The 18,126-nt window shown below is 45.5% G+C and overlaps 1 non-coding gene across 1 annotated transcript; it reads left to right on the top strand.

Annotated features, from left to right (window-relative positions):
- The first annotated feature begins 11,925 nt into the window (after nt 1-11,925).
- trnap-agg (transfer RNA proline (anticodon AGG)) lies at nt 11,926-11,997 on the top strand. Its single transcript has one exon. It is a non-coding gene; the product is annotated as a tRNA-Pro (tRNA).
- The last annotated feature ends 6,129 nt before the right edge of the window (nt 11,998-18,126 follow it).

Raw genomic sequence — 18,126 nt, 5'->3', positions numbered from 1 at the left:
AAGTAGTAAAAGCTTTACAGACAGTTTCACAGAAAAGCAGCTCGCCACCACAGCCAATAGTAAATGTACTTGCCGGCACACTACCATGTACACTGGCTCATAAGTGATCTCTTATCCTTGATGTTAAGCTGACAGCCTGTCTTTTAGAAAGTCTATCTCTAAACACCTTGGGCAGCATCTCAACAGACTCTTTTACTGATCGTCTTGCAAATCAGAGGAAACAAAGTCTTAAAACAGTGTTATTTGGCAGCGGTGGGATTCAAACCCACGCCTGAGAAAGACTGTAGCCTAAATCCAGCATCTTAGACAGCTTGGTCATACTACCTTCCGCAGGGCCGATCTTCCTCACGTTGCTGGCTTGGAAAATGCCGGAGGCTTCAGCTCTTGTCATCAGATCTAATGATATCATGACATGCGGAAGTGACTGCAACTTCATCTTCTGTGATGCTTTCAACAGCACAAACCGGCATAAATGTAGCAATAACGAGGGAGCTGTTTCATCCTTTGTGCTGTTTGTAGCAGCGCGACTCCATGGAAATCTAATGAATTGAAAAGCAACAACCAAACTCCTCTGCTATTATTGTTGCTTTTTTCATAGTTTCTTCAAATCCTTCATTTGACCATCGATTTCGAAGGATATTGATGATAATACACCGTGAATTGTGGTTTTCTTTTGATCGCCAATTTTATTCAAATACCAGCCTTTTTTACAGTTGTTTTGCATGTTTCACAAGGTATAATAGCCCCCCTCGTATCCTCAGCTAACATATTTTAAAATTGCAACAAAATTTCAATGGATTATACAACATGTTTGTTTACATTTATATTAAAATTAAAGTAAATATACCATTATATCAACATACCTAATAACCTAATAATTCTTGTCAGGTTCTCCATCAAATCTGTGTTGTTATTTTAACATGTTTTAGCTTACAGTGTAACGGGAGTATAAATGAATTTTCCTGCCAGCCATTCAAAGACTAAATTCCTTGGGTGAACATGATTTTCTCCGACGTTGCCGGTATTGGACTTTGCCGGTGATATTGAATTATGTCTACCACTGTTGTAGTAGTTCGTACTTGAAGTTCAACATGTGCAAAGCACTCGCAATTCCTGCTAAAATCATAGGTGTTCAGAACTCCAGAACTCTTTGTACTGCTGAGCCCGGGCTAACCCCCGTTCCTGTTGCTTCGCATAGGGTCTTTTCGCTCTCCTGCCTCTCCACGGTATGTCCCTTCCGACATCCATGACAGAATGCTGACCCATCTACGACCCTGCGAGCGGCGCTTTTTTGTCTTGCCGCAGTTTTTTCTTTTTTTCTGGGCTTTTTTTTTCAGTTCTCCTATTCTAATCTCGGGATGCTACTCCTGACTTCCGTGTCTGTGAGCGGGTCATTCTGTGTTATGCCATTCCAACATACACTCCTGAATACCTGGCTTTCCTCGGGTTGTCTCTCCTGGCATCCATGATTGAATGTTGAGCTGGCCCTCCTGTCATCATCGCTTGATATCATTCCATTCTTTCGTGCCTGTGAGTGGGCCCTGTGCCTGGCTCTCCTGAGGTAGATCACTTCGATATCAGTGATAGAATGTTGAGCTTTTTTCCTGCTTTCCTGTTCTCATTGCTGGATATCACTCTGAGCATCCATGTCTGTGAACGGGTTTCGTGCCTGGCTCTCCTCGGGTTGTTCATTCCGATATCAGTGATAGAATGTTGAACGTGTTTTGCCCAGTTTGTGGTATTTTTCCCAGGTTTTTGTCTTTTTATTTTTTGTTTTTGTGTTTTGATTTTTCATTTCCTGGTTTCCCCTCCTATTTGGTCCCCTTTTTGGTTCCTACCTGTTTTTTGTTGTCACCCTGGTCTCCCAGGTTTATGTTTGTTGTGGTTTGTGCTTGTGTACTTGTCTTTTTTTTGTTTTAAGCCTCCGGAGCTCTACCTGACCCCCCCCCCTTCCTCTACCCAATAAAGGTTTATACCCTGGAGGAGGGGGCAGCTCTCAGCTGTGGACTCCCGGCAGTTTCCTTTCAGTTAAATGAGGTTTTTCCTCCCCCCAGTGCTGTGCAGCTCATTTATTTGTTGGGAGTCAGGAGCCGCCCATGAAGGGGGGGGGGGGGGTACTGTCATGCCCTCTGTAGCTTCTCTGTCCTGTCCCTAGTTTCCTGTGCTTTGCTCTCCTTCCGGTGTCTCTCTCTCTGGGGCTATATATTTCCGGGTCACTTATTCTGCTTCGCTCAGCATTGACGTTCAGATGTTCTGAGACCCGCCTAGCACCAGGTCGCCACTCCATCCATGACCTGAGGGCATAGGTTTCTTTACGGCACTCCAGAACTCTTTGCACGGCTGAGCCCGAGCTAACCCCCATTCCGCCGCTTCACATGGGGCCTTTTTCACTCTCCTGCCTCTCCACGGTTTGTCCCTTCTGACCTCTGTGACAATAGTTAATTTAAATAACAAATATGTTTAGAAACAGCTGGGTGAGACTAAAGTGTTACTGTTATTCCTCTCAAACTTCATTTAATAATACAATTAGTCAGCATGTGTAGGCTGCAGAGGAACAAGTAAAGGTTTATTTCAATGCTGAAAAGAGAAGAAACTAAACACAAAGTTTCAGCTGTGGAGCCTTCTTCGGGTGTAAGAAAGATAGGGCAGTCAGCCAAAACATTGTGTTTCCACAGCCGGCGTTGTGTTTGTTTTCTTTTGAGTATGGAATAAAACTTTACATGTTTGGTTAATAATTTTTGTTTTTTTCTTGAACAACCTAATTTGGAGTCAATTTGCCTGTGAAATTGTTCTAGATTTATTTTGAACCATTCACTTCCTGCACTTTGTTTCTGTGCTCCAAACTTACTTACTGACAGACTTAGACTAGCAGACAAACAGATTGTTGCTTCTAAAATTCAAAAAACATTTAATCTAAAGCAACTTCCAATATCTGAGTAATCCGAGTACAGTACCTTTCTCATTAGTACAACAGCAATGACTGTTCTGTAAATTGATCATTTCTGGTTACTGTCTAACTTTCATAATCAAAGGACTGCTGCAAATAAGAATGAATTTTCTAGCACAGTTACAATGACATTTTGCTACCAAGGCATACATTGGCACAAATCTACCAGACCACAAAGAAAAAGAGTTGCTTATTTTTAATCATTCCCACACAAAGTTCCAAACAAATCCATTTTCCTATCCTCATCTAGTTAATATAGTAGCACTTTTAACCCTTAACCCTTCAATATGATTCACTTGTTAAAATTAGGCTCACAAACTGTCCTGGTACACCACCCCTGTCCATGTTAACTGCACATGGATTAAATGCTTAAATTCTGTAGTACAAATGCTAAATATACAGTGCTAATGAACTAGCACAGCACTGTTTATTTTTCCATTACGGATCAAAAACAGCTATGATTACTGATACTTGTCAATTGTCTTACCTCAGCTAATAACCTTTTATGGCAATCTCAAATTTAACTTTCTGTAAATACTCTTCAATGTTAATAACTTACCAGGTTCCACTTTATTTTTCAAATCCGAAGCAGTTGGGTTTTCATTAAGTTCATTAAAACCTTCACTGGAGAGATCACTTAAACATGTAAGCGGATCTTCTGTTTTAAAGGTGTCTAAATCCATTTTGGACAATGTTTATTTCTGCAATTGTGTTCTTAAATTTAGTTGACTCTTCATCCACCCAGTTGAGAGTGTTAACTTTAGGATGCTTTATCATTGTTTCTAAGTGAGCTTGTTCCGTTCACTTAGAGCAGATAAAAAATTAACATCCTTTTATTTCCTCCTAATAAACACCTGCTCACTGCCCACTAGCACATCATCCAATCAGTTTTAGTGAGATTAAATAACCTTTTTTGGTTAGCATTGGCATTACCTCCGCCTCTTCTTTCTTCTTTCTTTCACTTTGTTTTTATCTGCCCTACTCTGCACAGTAAAAAACATGGGACATTCCCACAGATGAATAATTCAGTTTCGGTTGTCGGTTTCACTTTCTATTTGTCATGTATCCATCCTCAAATAACATGATACAGACTGTATTTTGCTTTTTAAGATAATCAATGTAACGGTCATTTTAAGTAACATACTGTACTGCTGTTGACAAGAACAACAAACATCAACAAAAACACAAAAGAAAACCCTGCATATTCTGTCTCAGTTTAGCGAATAGACTTTTGGGACTGCTGTCCAATCACCAACAATTTCTAAGGTGAGCTTTAACTACAGTAATGTCCAATAGGCCTCTGTTTTATAGTTTTTGTAGGATTCAGTTATAAAATCTTATTTCCTGTGGCAAACTATATCCTGTGGTGGTTCCCTGTGGTGTGTGTGACTTTGTCAAGAAAGTCACACATTTCATCCCATGTCATTTTAAAAAAAAATCTTTAAAATATATGAAAAATGGGTGAATACCTCTTCTCTAACTCATGTGTTTTCCTGACAGAATCCTTTTTTTCTCAGGTAAGAAATAATGGGATTAAACCACTTAAGAGACATTCCAGGAGAAATTTCTATTAGATGTTACGAAGACACAGATCATCTTCTCCACTCAGTCTGCCTGAGCTGTTAAATCGCCATTGCCGCATAAACAGCAAGAAGTAATCGGAGCAGAATGATGGCAGGGCCACTCATAATAGGAGAAAGAAAGATACAACTGCTCTATTAAACAACTGCATCTCTCTTTCCCTTAAATGTTGCGCGAGAAAACAATTAGAAAAAAAAAGGAAGAAAAACATGCTTGTGAAAAGCTTCCAACTGAAAATGTTGTTTTTATTGACCAGAGCAAAATGTATTTTCTCTTTTGGTTTTGTTTTGCTCATGCGTGCATATTTACCATTTTAGATATATAATGCTGTAAAGGTTTATACTGTATGTGTTTGTTCTGTATTTGAACTTAAAAGTTGGAAAAAAAATTCTCACTGCTCAATCCAGGAATGAGAAAATCTCTGAATCTCAGGGAACATTTAGGGCACAAGAAGTGACCATTTCATAGACAATAACAATGGGAAACAACCCCTTTAGATAATAGACAGTGTATATCTGGAAAAACAAAAACTTACATAACATTTTTTTTACAGCTAAGAAAGACTGGAATAACACCTGTGTGATAGCAATATGGAACAATTGAACAGTGTTTCATCAGTACTGCAGAAAGTGCATCTCTGTCTCTGCTTCTCCCTGCTGGCAGTGGGAGCAGAATTTGTGCTCTCTGGACAGTCAGGTCTGTCTGTGACCAGTTTCTGTGTCCAGACTGTGGTCACTGAGCCTGTCCTGTCTGAGCAGTCAGGTTTGTGTGTGTCCAGTTTCTATGGCTAGGCTGTGGTCACTGGTTCTGTGTTCTCTGGGTAGCCTGGTTTGCCCGAATACATGTCAGTCATCATATTTTTTCTTCTCTTTACTTTTTGCAGACATTTTCTATAGCATATCTTAACCTCAGATATCAAGTTTAATAAAATTTTGGAATATTAATATTAAATGTCCAAATAGTTGTAATCATAGCAAAATTAAATGTAGTGCACTCTCTGAAGGCACCAGTTCTGTAGGGTTTGGGCATTTACTGGGACAATTATTAATCGTAGCAGTAAATCACAAAGTTGATTCTTTTGATGGCTTTAGAATCCAACCATGCGACATAACTCAAACAACGCACACACACAGGTACTAATACATGAGGATACATTTATTAATACATAGAATATGCATATAAACCTAACAGATCTTATCGAGAGGGTTATCAGAATACAAAAGATATATATATTCAGTCAGTTACAAAGTGTTACACATATCAAGAGGACATACGTTCAGTATATCATTCATTTAGACCGTTTCATAAATGAACTTGGTTATAACTTCTACATTAGATACTCAAAACAAGTACATAACTCTTAGGAATTAAATTGATATCAACTGGTTGGTATAACAATTGAATTCTCGAGCTGTAATGCAGAATGTTGAATACTCATTAAATCTTTGGGGATTCAGATCTCCTGCGGGCACAAAGAAGCAGTTGCAGGCTGTTGCTGTGCAATCCGCGCTCTCTGGCTCGGTGCCAGGCTGTGCTGTGCGGCTTGCGACGGTGCGCTGCAGATGCTCACTGACCAGCTAGTTAGTGTTGGCTTTAACTAGCAAAGTTTGTGCACAGGAGAAAAGATGACTGTGGGTCCCAGCAAGTCAGGAAGAGGACCGGTTCAATCCTGAGGAAGAGCTAGTTCTGAATAGTGATTCAGCTGTCCACAGTTCCGACCTATTCATGAGGCTTGCTGCTGATGCTAACCTCGGGTGGATCCTCTGGTTACTCTCTGGCAACCTCCGCTCTAGACTCTTAGAACAAAGGAAAGTTCTGGCACTCGGACACACTGGCCGTTCCGTGGTTGTCCGGGCTGAGTCTCAGGATGGTCAGGAGGCGCGCTGCGAGAATGTCCTACCCTTGGGAGCCTTCTGCTCCTGGGCCGTCCTGCCCTGGAATTCTCCTTTGAATTCCCTTTAGAAAAGTCCACAGAATTATCCTGAATCCCTTCTGAATCTCACAGGCTCTCTATGTTGCCTGTTTTTACCTGGAGGAACTTCAGCTCGTTGATTGGCTGAAAGTTCCATGGGCATCAGAGTCCCACGTGGGTTACTCGGCCCTACCAGTCCCTGATTGGTTGATCAAGGTGAGATATGAGTCACTTACTCCTGACACTTAGGAATGCAGTCCAGATGTCCATCTGGCACTCCCTAGACAGATAGGCGCCAATGGATGACCATAGATCATGATAGCCAGGCTTAGCTAAGTGCATCCCCCTTTGGGAGCTGTCCTTCAAAGGAACCTTAAATCAGCCTGCATGAATAGTTTCTCTGTGGCTGCACCACAGAGATGAACAGAGAAATGAGGCCTAATTTGGGAAAGCTCAGAAACACTTAATTCTGCCTTATGAATAAGCCTCGCCGCTACATAGTTTTGCAAGGCACCATATTCACAAAATTTCCTACAGTACAGTCTGCTACAGTACATTTTTTCAGTCCTTTGTAAAACAACTCTTCAGTACACAGGTCTCCTATCGCAAATGATAGACAATTAGCAGCAAAGGGGAATTTTAATTTCACTTTCCATTTCCTGTAAGCAATGTGTTGTCAGCAATATTCTGAGAACAAAATGAACTGGAGTGAAAAGGTCTTTATTTACAGGTTACAGGTTGCAATTAGTCCTCTTACGGAAGGAAGATTCTTTAACAAAGTGAAAACAGACTAATCCAAGGTTATTAGCACTATCAAAATTCTGAGAAGAAAACTGAAAATCTCTATATTGTTATATAACAGCAGAAATTATTGGCTAAGTTATAATGAGAGAGCTGAATCCCCCCTAACTGACTATCAAGGCGACCCGTTGCTGTTTTACTCTAAAGTGACTCTAAAGTGTCCCATTTGATCCCAACAGATCAATACTAGCAGCCAGCCTGATTCCAGCCAGGATTCAGTCACTGTCTCCCAGACATGTTCCCTCATTGTTTCCACCAGCAATGGATTTCATTTCTTCAGCAAATCATCAGCAACTCAGCAAGGCATCCCAGCAGTGGATTTCACTACTTCAGCAAATCATTTTCACTAGTAGATAACTCAATTCATTGGCGCATCCAGGTCCCGGGCTCGCACGATGCAGGAATCAATGCAGAGACCCGAACCGAGTGGGCGTCTGGCTTTTAAGGGGGGCTGGAAGGAAGCTGAAACAGGGGGCAGGTGCAAAAAATCAAATCCGACGTGAAAGAACCGGAGCACCCTTAAGGGGGAGGGACTGCAATCGTGACAGCATGAATATTAATACACGACAATACATTTATTAATACATAAAATGTGCATATAAACATAACAGATCTTATAGTGAGGGTTAGCAGAATACAAAAGGTATATATTCAATAACGAAGAGTTACAAACCAATAGGGACATACATTCAGTATACCATTCATGTGTACCGTTTTGTAAATGAGCTTTGATTACAACTTCTACACTAGATACTCGCAAGCAAGTACATCACTGATAGGAATTAAATTGATATAAACTCAGGTTGAGGTAACAATTGAATTCTCGAGCTGTAATGCAGAATGTTGAATACTCATCAAATCTGTGTGGATTCAGATCTCCCACGGACACAAGGGAACAGCGACAGGCTGTTGCTGCATCCGATTGGTGTCCTCCTGCCTGGTGCCAGCCAGTCCTGTTCAGTGTGGGAGAAGGAAGGAGAGATTCTTGCTGCTGTGCACAGGCAGTGGGCTCTCTGAAGACCTAGTTCGTCCCGGCTGAACTAGCAGAGCTTGTGCACATGGAAAGTGACTGCGAGCAAGCAAGTCACACTCTTTAGATGGGAAGGAGACCAGTTCGTTCCTGATGTAGCGCTAGTCCTGAATCCTGTGATTCAGCTGTCGACAGTTCCGACCGTAGTTCACTCGTTGATCAGGCAAGCTTTGGAGGTGGAGTACCAGCTGTTCACGAGTCTTGCTGCTGGGCTAACCTCGGGTGGATCCTTTTGTTACGCCCGGGCAACCTCCATTCTCGATTCTTAGAACAAAGTCAAGTCCTGGCACTCGGACACACTGGCCGTCACGTGATTGTCCGAGCTGAGTCTGAGAGCATCCTGGAGGGGCCTCTTCGGGGTGTTGTGCTGCCTGTTTTATCTGGAGGAACTACGGTAGTTCATTGGCTTAAAGTTCCGCGGGCATTCGAGACCCATGTGGGGTTACCCTGCCCTACCAGTTCCTGATTGGCTGATTGAGGTGGAGGATGAGTAACAGTGACCTCTGACCTTAGGGTTGTAAACCTTGGGATGAGACTCTCCCATGGAATCTCCCAGACAGTAAGGCGCCAGAGATGACCACTTATTAGGGTGGCTGGTGAATCTCAGCCTTGGGAGCTGTTCCTTATCAGGAAACTCTATCAGCTAGAAAAACACCTTAAATGTGAACCAGATGGAATGGCCTCTCTGTATCCAGCTGCACTGAGATGAGGGAGAGAGGGACTGGCAAGGGAGCAGCAAACTTAATTCCTGTATTTTAAATACGCCTTGCCGCTACAGAAGTGTCCTTAGAAGAAAAACATCTTCTATGATAGTTGTACAGTTCATCACGCCCCTCCTATAGCCTTTCAAAGAGAAAAAAAACTGACAACAAAGTATGTCTATGTGTGGTAATCAACCAGGTCTTACAAACGTTCTAAACCCTTCCACCTCCTTTCATTGCAAATGATTTGTACATGTTAGAAGGTTAATTTTGGCTTCTGATATTATGGTGGATTAAGAGTCCTGGAATCTTTGTAGAAGGACAAAGATGAAAGAAAGGGCAGTGTAATCATGGCCAAGAGAAGGCAAATGTTGGACTATCTGCTTGGAGTGAATGGAGCAAAACGTAGGCAATTCCTTGAGCAGAACCTGCTTCATCCTTCAGACTGGGGTTTCTGAAGATCTGTACGTTTGAACTTTCAAAGTGACTAAAGTAAAGGAGTTTTCCCTTTTTACCACATAATTCCCACAGATCAACACTAACAGAGAGCCTAATTCCAGCCAGGATTCAATCACTGTCTCTCAGGCACCCCAGCAGTGGACTTCATGACTTCAGAAAGCCATCTTCACCAGTGGAGAACTCAATGCTCTGAGGTTTACTGGCAGAGTCTCACACTGGGTAGTGTTAGATGTTGATAAATAATGTCCTATGGAATTCTACTATTGATAACTTCTACTATGGAACTGCGATGTGTCCTGAAAAAAATTTTCTATGATAGTGGTACAGTCCAGCACAGCCTTTTGTTTTTCTAGCCCAACAAAGATTAACATATATGAGCAGGCGTCCTGTGTCAAATCCAATCTGCCTTCCTTACAAGCATACAAGAATGTCAGTGAATTAAATATTGACATATGAAAATACACAAAAATATGCAATCACACATATGCAGTTTGAGCAAACATAAGACAATAACCAAGTACCACAAACTACCAGGCATCTAGTATCATTAGCAGTTCAGGTGGGGAGCTGCGTCAGCATGTGTAGGCAGCAAAGGAACAAGTAATGGGTCTATTCCATGCTTAAAAGAGAAGAAAGAAAACACAACATTTCAGCCGTGGAGCCTTCTTCAGGTGTGAGGGCTTCACGGCTGAAATGTTGTGTTTTCTTTCTTCTCTTTTCATCTAGTGTCATTAGCCTTTTAACAGTTCCTGTCAAAATAAAATAGAAATGGATAACATTCTAGAGAGAGTTTGAAATACCAAGGTACAATTTAAAACATATCTCTTCCACTACAACCACAATATTTTGGAGAGATCGTTGAACCTCACTGTTCTGACGTGTCCGTTAGCCTCCTCCGTCCTGCTTCAGCAATGAATGTGGCGGGGCACATTCTGAGGGAGATGAGGTCAATCAGGTGGCAGGAAAACCACGCTATGCTTTTTTTTGAGATCCTGAAAAGGACAGAAGGGCCATGTATATGTGTGCAGCTGGATATGTAATTGCAGGTGGCGTAGCAAATTCTGCTGAAGCCCCACTGCCTGGTGTGGACGGTAGCTGTGCATGTTGCAGCAGAATTGTGCATGTGAGATCAAGGGGGCATGTCATGTGTTTCAGCACCTCACTCCCTTCAGAAGCCCTGAGTTCTTTGGATGACCTGTGGACCGATCTTTCACGATGAAGAATTCCTTAAGAAGAATAGATCTCGGCCCACCATCCCAATGCCTCCGTCTCAAAACAGCAACCTCCCACTGCCCTTAGTCTGCAAGGCAGTCCTTGCAAGTGCGATGATGACGCCGGGACCTTCGTTGCCTGTTGTACGAGCTGAACTTTTGTGCTCATCAATTCAACGCTCTTTCCATCAACTCATCTTGTCTTTTGACGCTTCGTGTTTTGTGCTCCTTTGACTATCAGCATATTGGGTGACTGCAAACACTGAAGTTCTTGCTTACGGAGTGTGGTACTGTACTGTCATGTTGACGTCGAGTGAATCTTTCTTTGGCAACATGGGCAGGCTGACAGCAGCGCGAGCGAAAGTAATGGCAAATTTCTTGACTTATTTCTAAATGTGAATGTTCTTTAGAAAAGGGATGCGGCGTTGCTTCTCCCCCGTGTAAAGGTCACACATTCCAGACGTGGTTATGAGCGAACAGTTGCCGCAAGTGTTTGAAAAGAGCAAAAGAGGAAGCAGCCCTGCCCTGTGTAAGGATCAAACTCACGCCCTTCAGATTATGAGACTGACACACTACCTACTACGCCAACGAGGCCAGCTGCGGCGGACATGCTGGAAAGTTTGCCTCACATGGATTTCACTCGCCTGTTCCCTAATCTTGCGACACCCTCTGCTGGATGTTGCATTTGCCTTTTGATCTCACCGATACTTTTTTGGTCTGTTTGTGTTGCGAGTCCGTCTTTCAGATCTCACCTAGCACAAGTCTCTCTGGCTGAAGTGGCCTCTCTGCTTCAGCATCGTGCCCTCACTCATCCATTAAAAACGTCACTCGGACTTCTGACATGCTGACATGAAATGTCAAGAGAGAGTGGCGGAGACGCTTATGCCAGAGAGAAGATGAAAAGGGGGCGTGGCTGCGAAACACTTGACAACTGCACGATGCTCTCCATGCAAGGCGTGACCACAGGCTAAAGGACACCTTTCGGCACATCAAGCTCTAAGCACACACCTGGAGGATGCGGGAATCAATCCCGCTACCTCTCGCGTGCAAAGCAAGCGCTGTACCATACAAGCTAAGCCCCCTCGCTGGGGCTTATGCCTCGGCGTCACCTAGTGCCGCTTGTTCCCCTCTTACCGGGCGCAGTTCACTGCCCATCGTCTGCAAGGCAGTCGTGTAATTGCGGCTTTCTTGACTTATTGATGAAGGTCTAACTGGACGAGCGAATGACGCCTCTCCTCCCGTCCTCAAGCTCGCTGACAGATTGAAATGGAAAGGGCTGCTGTGGCACGTTGGTCTAGTGGTATGATTCTCGCTTAGGGTGCGAGAGATCCCGGGTTCAACTCCCGGACGAGCCCTTGTGTGCTCTTTTCCTCCTCGTCCACAAGACTGGGAACTGATATCCACATCACTTCCCAGCGTCTGCTTATGGCAAACGATGGAATGTGACTACTGACTGAAAGAGCCTGGTGAATACTCATCACGTGGCTCAATGAGAGCGTGCAGTCAGCTGTCCAAGGCGGCAACCTCATTGCTCGTTCAAAAGAACACGTACTGAAAACTCATCACCACTATGTTGTAGATGAGCACCGCGATTGCTTGTTGTCATGTGTCCTTACGTGGGAAATGCAGAAGCAAAAACTGCCCTCTCTCAGCCACCGAAATGTGTGCGGCTCGCCTTGCGCTCTCTGCGCCTCGCATATTTGTGGAGCTGTCTGCTCTTCTTTCTGTTGAAGTACTCAAGTTACGGGGCGTCCTGCAGCCTATGATGTTCTCACTGAGAGCTTTCAAGATTTGAAGGAAAACTACGAGCTTGATGGCTCAAGGCGAACGAATGTGATTGTTAAGCAATCGATGATCAAAAGCACGTCTTCTAACAATTCGTGAGAGTATTATCAGCACTGTTTTCACTCAGATATACTTTTCACTTGCTAAGCTGACAAATTGGACGAGAAAATGCCGGAGACACACTCAGTACAGACTGAGGTTGGGAAGGAGGTGTGGCCCTTCAACGCTTGACAACTGAAGGACGTTCTCTCCGCAACGGAGGAGCACCTGTCAGAAGTCGCAGAGGCTAAAGGAGAACACCAGGCTCCTGGAGCCCCAAACTCAGACCTGGAGAATGCAGGCATCGATCCCGCTACCTCTTGCATGCTAAGCGAGCGCTCTACCATTTGAGCTAATCCCCCTAACTTCATGCTTCTCAGCATCATGTCTTACCGCCTCTGCCCCTCTTACCGGGCACCGCCCACTGCCCTTGGTCTGCAAGGCAGTCCTTTCAAGTGCGATGATGACGCTGGGACCTTCGTTGCCTATTGTACGAGCTGAACTTTTGTGCTCTTTCCATCAACTCATCTTGTCATCTTACAGTCTGGGTAATTGGAGACTGCACTGTTCTGCTTCCTAAGGTCATATACGGGTTTTTCGCATGAAGCCGTATTGAACAGTATTTCTCGCATTGTGAACATGTGCACACAGCGGTCCCCCGGGTTCCAGTTAGTGCGTAATTACGCATCGATGAAAAACCGGAGGTTTAAAAAACGAAATTAGCTCACTGAAAGTTTGATGTAGAGACTGTGGAAATTTCCACAAGTTGCGGTCTTTAAAATACATTTGGTTTGAAGACGTTCTGTGCTTTCATTGTGAAGATATGGACAAAACAATATTCGAGCGTGGTAAAAAAAATGTCATAAAAATGACAAAGTGAAGGCTGAGAAAGCATTCACAATGCATTTTATACACAAAGCAAGTGTTTTTGTAACTCTAAGAGATTTCGCGAAAGCACTACAGGCGTGCCAAAATCGTTTTCGAACTTCAAGCTAACTTTACCCCGGTCATAGAGAAAGGACTGCCTTTCACTTCTCTGTGTTTTCTTTCACAGCGCTGTGCACCTTTTCATTGCTCTCACTTTCAGAGCCTCTGCACAGCACACAACTCGACATCAGGAAGCACATTGAAGTGAAAGCAGAAAGCGCTGCGACATGCATTGTGCAGATCCCGCCACACTAAGAGGTGAGTGGGTCTGTTCGATCACAGCGCTAGGCGAATCCCCAAACAGTGTGCATGGCAACAAAAAAAGCTGCTCTGTTTCGAACCGGGGACATTTCACATGGGAGGCTAACATGATAACCACTACACTATGGAAATGGTGGGAAATTGTGCCCAGTGGCCCAGTGCTGAGTTTCGCCAATGCTATTCAGGGGCTATTCAGGGGCCAATGCTATTCGATGTGAATTGAATGCTATTCAACTCGCCAATGCTATTCAGGGGTGGAAAAGGGTGGAGCCGTGTGTGTCTTTTGTTCAAAGACACCCCCATCTCAGAGCCTACAGGCCTTCCTCCCGCAGGTCCACAAAGATGTTATTTTTTAAGAAGATCCTGCGAAAGTCAGCCGTCCGCCTCTCAGCCCTGCAGTAGGCCAGGCTGAGAGAGAAGCATTCCTTCACCCTGGCAATGTACACCCTGACAAGGTCTAGCTTCAGGCCATTGTACATCATGAGGTTCCTCCTCTCCCAGACAGCTGTCCTCGCTAGGCTGAGGAGGAGGTTCACTAAAATGGCGTTAACCCACCCCCCCTCAGACCCGCGGTACCCAAAGAGGAACAGCTCTTTCCAGGGCACCCCATCAAGAACAGCTCCTCGAACAGAGCGAAACAGGCCATCCAGCAGATCCGTCAAGTACGCCCTGGCTCGAGCTGGGGGAAGATCTTTCCCCAGAACACCTCTGAGACCGGCACTCTGAAGCGTTTCGCCACCATCAGCCTGTAGATGCAAGCCCCGCAAGTCTCGAGGGCCCAGGCAATCGTACCCCGGCTCGCCCACTCCCCTCCCCCTCCTACCTGTCCTCCCTCTCCACCCAATCCATCTCCACCACCTCCCCTTCCCCCTCCATCTTCATGCTCTGTAATTCCCCCTCCGCCGTCCCTGCCCCATCCATCTCCAGACACCCATCCTCCATTCCTTCTTCCACCACTTCCCCTACCTCTCCTCCCACGACCATATCCAACTCCCCTTCCTCAGTCTCTGCCAACGGTGCCTGCCCGAGTATTGAAGAGGCTCCCTCACCTGGCAGGGTGGTGTCTTGTGGCTGCTGCAGGGCAACTGGGCGCTTCCCCTCAGGCTCCTCTGGGTCCTCGGGTGTCTGTTCGTCTGGGCCTATGTCCACCTTGCCAGGTTCTTGTCGCCGTTGCCGCTGCCGCTTGGTCACACGCCTCACAGCAGCGCCTTTGTTGACCCCAGCAGGCTTCTCATCCCTGGACCCAGAAGAGGGCCCTGCTGGCTCACCGGTAAGCTGGGGCACCGCTGATGGTGATGGTGGTGGTGGTGCTGGTGCCGTCACCTCCTCCCTCTGCCTCTCTCCCTGCACAGGCTGGGGTGTCATAAGCCCACTGGTACGCTGAGGGGCCGCCTCTGGTGGTGGTGGTGCCCGTAGGATCTCAGCTGCATCACGCTGCACCACCGCCTGTTGTGGAGCAACCTCCCACCGCTTCTCTTGCGGCACAGAGTGGGACGCAGCAGGATTGTTAGGGCAACGGGGCGCCTCTGCTGGTGGAGATGCTGGCTGGTCCCCGGCTCCTTTCTGCTGCGCTGTACCCAGTATTGGAGGGGTCTCTCTCTGCCTCTCCCCCATCACTGGCTGGGGCGTTGCTGGCTCACTGGGGTCCTGGGGCGCCGCTGCCGGCAACTCTCCATGGTCAGCTGCAGCGGCCACTTGTAGTCCATCTTCAACCCCCCTCGGCGTTGTGGGCAGCTGCTCCTGCGGCGGCTGGATCTTCCAGCTCCGGCTCGCAGTTGCCTTTGCTCATGAGCGCATGGAGGCAGTCCGGGCACTTGGCAGCGGTGCAGTTCCTGGCGCGGTGGCCGGGCTGTCTGCACTCATAGCAGAGGAACTCAGGGCAGTCCTTGGCGATGTGCCCCGAGTCCAGGCAGACATGACACACCCTTTGTTGCTGGTCGTGGAAGACCCTGAAGTACTGGTCCCCCTCTGCCGTGGCGAAGCGGGTGCTGTACGGCAACGAGGCTACATGCTCGGGAAAGCGAATCCGAACAAACCTCGTGCCATCAGCAATGGTGGTCCCAGGGTAGTGGCGCATCCTGATGTCCGAAATCACTCTCACCCCCCAGCTACTCAGCTTCTCCTTGATAGTCTCATCTGAGATATATGCCGGGAGGTGGAGGAAGGACACCACTACCTCCTTCGGCTCCAGCCAGCGGCAGTAGCAGGGTGTGCCCTGCACATCCAGCCCCACAGCCACCGCGTCCGCATGTTCTTTTGAGTCCAGAGTCAGTTCAAACTCTTTTGGCGTCCGGGGGCGGCAGGCAAAAAGAGAGCCCTCCCCACAGACGCTGTGCACTGCTGCGATAATAGCAGATGGTTTCTCCACGCCGCTCAGATCCACCACAACAGTATGCGCCCTTGCAAAAACCCGCCGGGGGGATCGGTCTGAATTCCTCATCCTTCTCTTTCCTACACCACTCTCCTCCTCCACTACAATAACATTCTCTGCCTCCATGTTTTTTCCTTCCATTAAAACACAAACAGGACTCAGAAAGCAACAAAAAAGCAACAACAAAAAACCAAAAGTCTCTCCCCTCCCCAAACAGCACTAGGCTGAAGGGGAGGGCTTCAAAAATCAACCAAAAACACCAAAAAAACACAAAAATTCACAAAAAACAAAGTCTTACTTGAGACAAACAAATCCTCTATTCCTCTCCTTCTTCCTGCTCTCACGCTGACTACGCCCCTGTGACATCAGAGGGCCTGCTCAAGGGGGTGTGGCCGTAAGCAAGAGCAGGGCTCACTGGCACCCTTCTTATAGAGAGGACAGCTCCGTCACCTCTTTTACGACACTGCTTTTTTTCCCTTGCGTTTTTCTCTTCTTCCCACGTTCTCTCTCTTCACTGCCTTCGTCCCCGCTCTATTTCACTTCAACCTTTCACTCTTGCTTCCTTCCAATGAGGACGGAGCTGCGGGAGAAAGGGCGCTATAGAGGATCGCTGTGGAGAGCTGCTGCTGTGCTTTGACATCTGAGCTCTGTGGAAAACGATCTCAATACAATTCTGAAAAACGCGACTCCCAGAACGCCAGCTGAACAAGTCTCCACAGCCGAAGCGCCGTGTCTCTTTTCAGCTGGCGATAAACCTTTCCTCGATCCTTTGCGGACTTGTAAAACTGTTCATGATCAGAATAAAAAACGCTCACGCTAATACACAAGCACCCGTGTCTCGCCAAAGCTGACAAATAAACAGACGGAAAAGCCGCACTGCACGTGTGAAAAGGGGAATAAGCGAGCGAGCGGGGATAGGGCGCCTCCTGCGCTTAAAAGCTTACAGCACCTGGTATTCCCAGGCAGTCTCCCATCCCAGTACTAACCAGGCCCGTCGCTGCTTAGTTTCAAAGATCAAACGAGTGGAAAGCTCATTGGCACCCTTCTTATAGAGAGGACAGCTCCGTCACCTCTCTTACGACGCTGCTTTTTTTCCCTTGCGTTTTTCTCTTCTTCCCACGTTCTCTCTCTTCACAGCCTTCGTCCCCGCTCTATTTCACTTCAGCCTTTCACTCTTGCTTCCTTCCAATGAGGACGGAGCTGCGGGAGAAAGGGCGCTATAGAGGATCGCTGTGGAGAGCTGCTGCTGTGCTTTGACATCTGAGCTCTGTGGAAAACGATCTCAATACAATTCTGAAATACGCGACTCCCAGAACGCCAGCCGAATAAGTCTTGAAGTGGAAAGTAAATTGATTCTTAAAATGTAGAGAGCTTTGTAAAAAAAATATATTGGTGCTTTTAGATAATATATTTCAAGGATGTAATTGCTGTGCTACAGTACGTGCAGAATTTTAGAAAACAGTGCGTCAACAAAGTACACTGTTTAGGTTACTTTAGAAGACAATGTACCAAAACAATATATGCTGTCTGGGTCGTTAGAATTAGCTGAAAGTAACTGATAAGCTTTGAATAACATATCTAGTGCTTCTTCTCTCACTTTTTGATGTAATCTGTTTTCTCTTAGGGAAAGGGGAAGTTTTAGAAGGGACAAAGCGCTGAGCTTTTTTACAGCGCAACGTCTTATAAAAACCCTGTACTGCTTGTAACAAATTGAGTCTCTGGTTGCACTTTGCGAAGTGGCAGCAGGGCTCGCAATATTGAAATAAAGACCTTACTCAGGTGAGAACTCTCTCTTGTGCCTTCCTTGATAGTTATATTTCCATGACACCGGTTTTAATGTCTGTAGATTGTATCTTATTTTTATTTTTTGTTTTGTTTCATGTTCATATTATGTGTTTTCACCCAGTTGACTCCAGTTAATAACAGTTCACCCAGTTAATAGCCACTTTTTATGCGCGAAAAACGGGTGATCTTTCTATCTCGTGATCAGCTTAGTATCTTTCTGTAAGTTTTTTTCTTCTTAATTAAACGTTTAAAATACATGAATTTCATAAAGACAACACACGTTTTGAACAGAAAAAAATCATATTCTGTTCTCTTC

This window comes from Atractosteus spatula, unplaced genomic scaffold (assembly GCF_055471065.1).
Source record: "Atractosteus spatula isolate fAtrSpa1 unplaced genomic scaffold, fAtrSpa1.hap1 Scaffold_92, whole genome shotgun sequence".
Classification (NCBI taxonomy): domain Eukaryota; kingdom Metazoa; phylum Chordata; class Actinopteri; order Semionotiformes; family Lepisosteidae; genus Atractosteus; species Atractosteus spatula.
The sequence above is the reverse complement of the archived record's forward strand: the minus strand, read 5'-3'. Positions and strand labels throughout refer to the sequence as shown.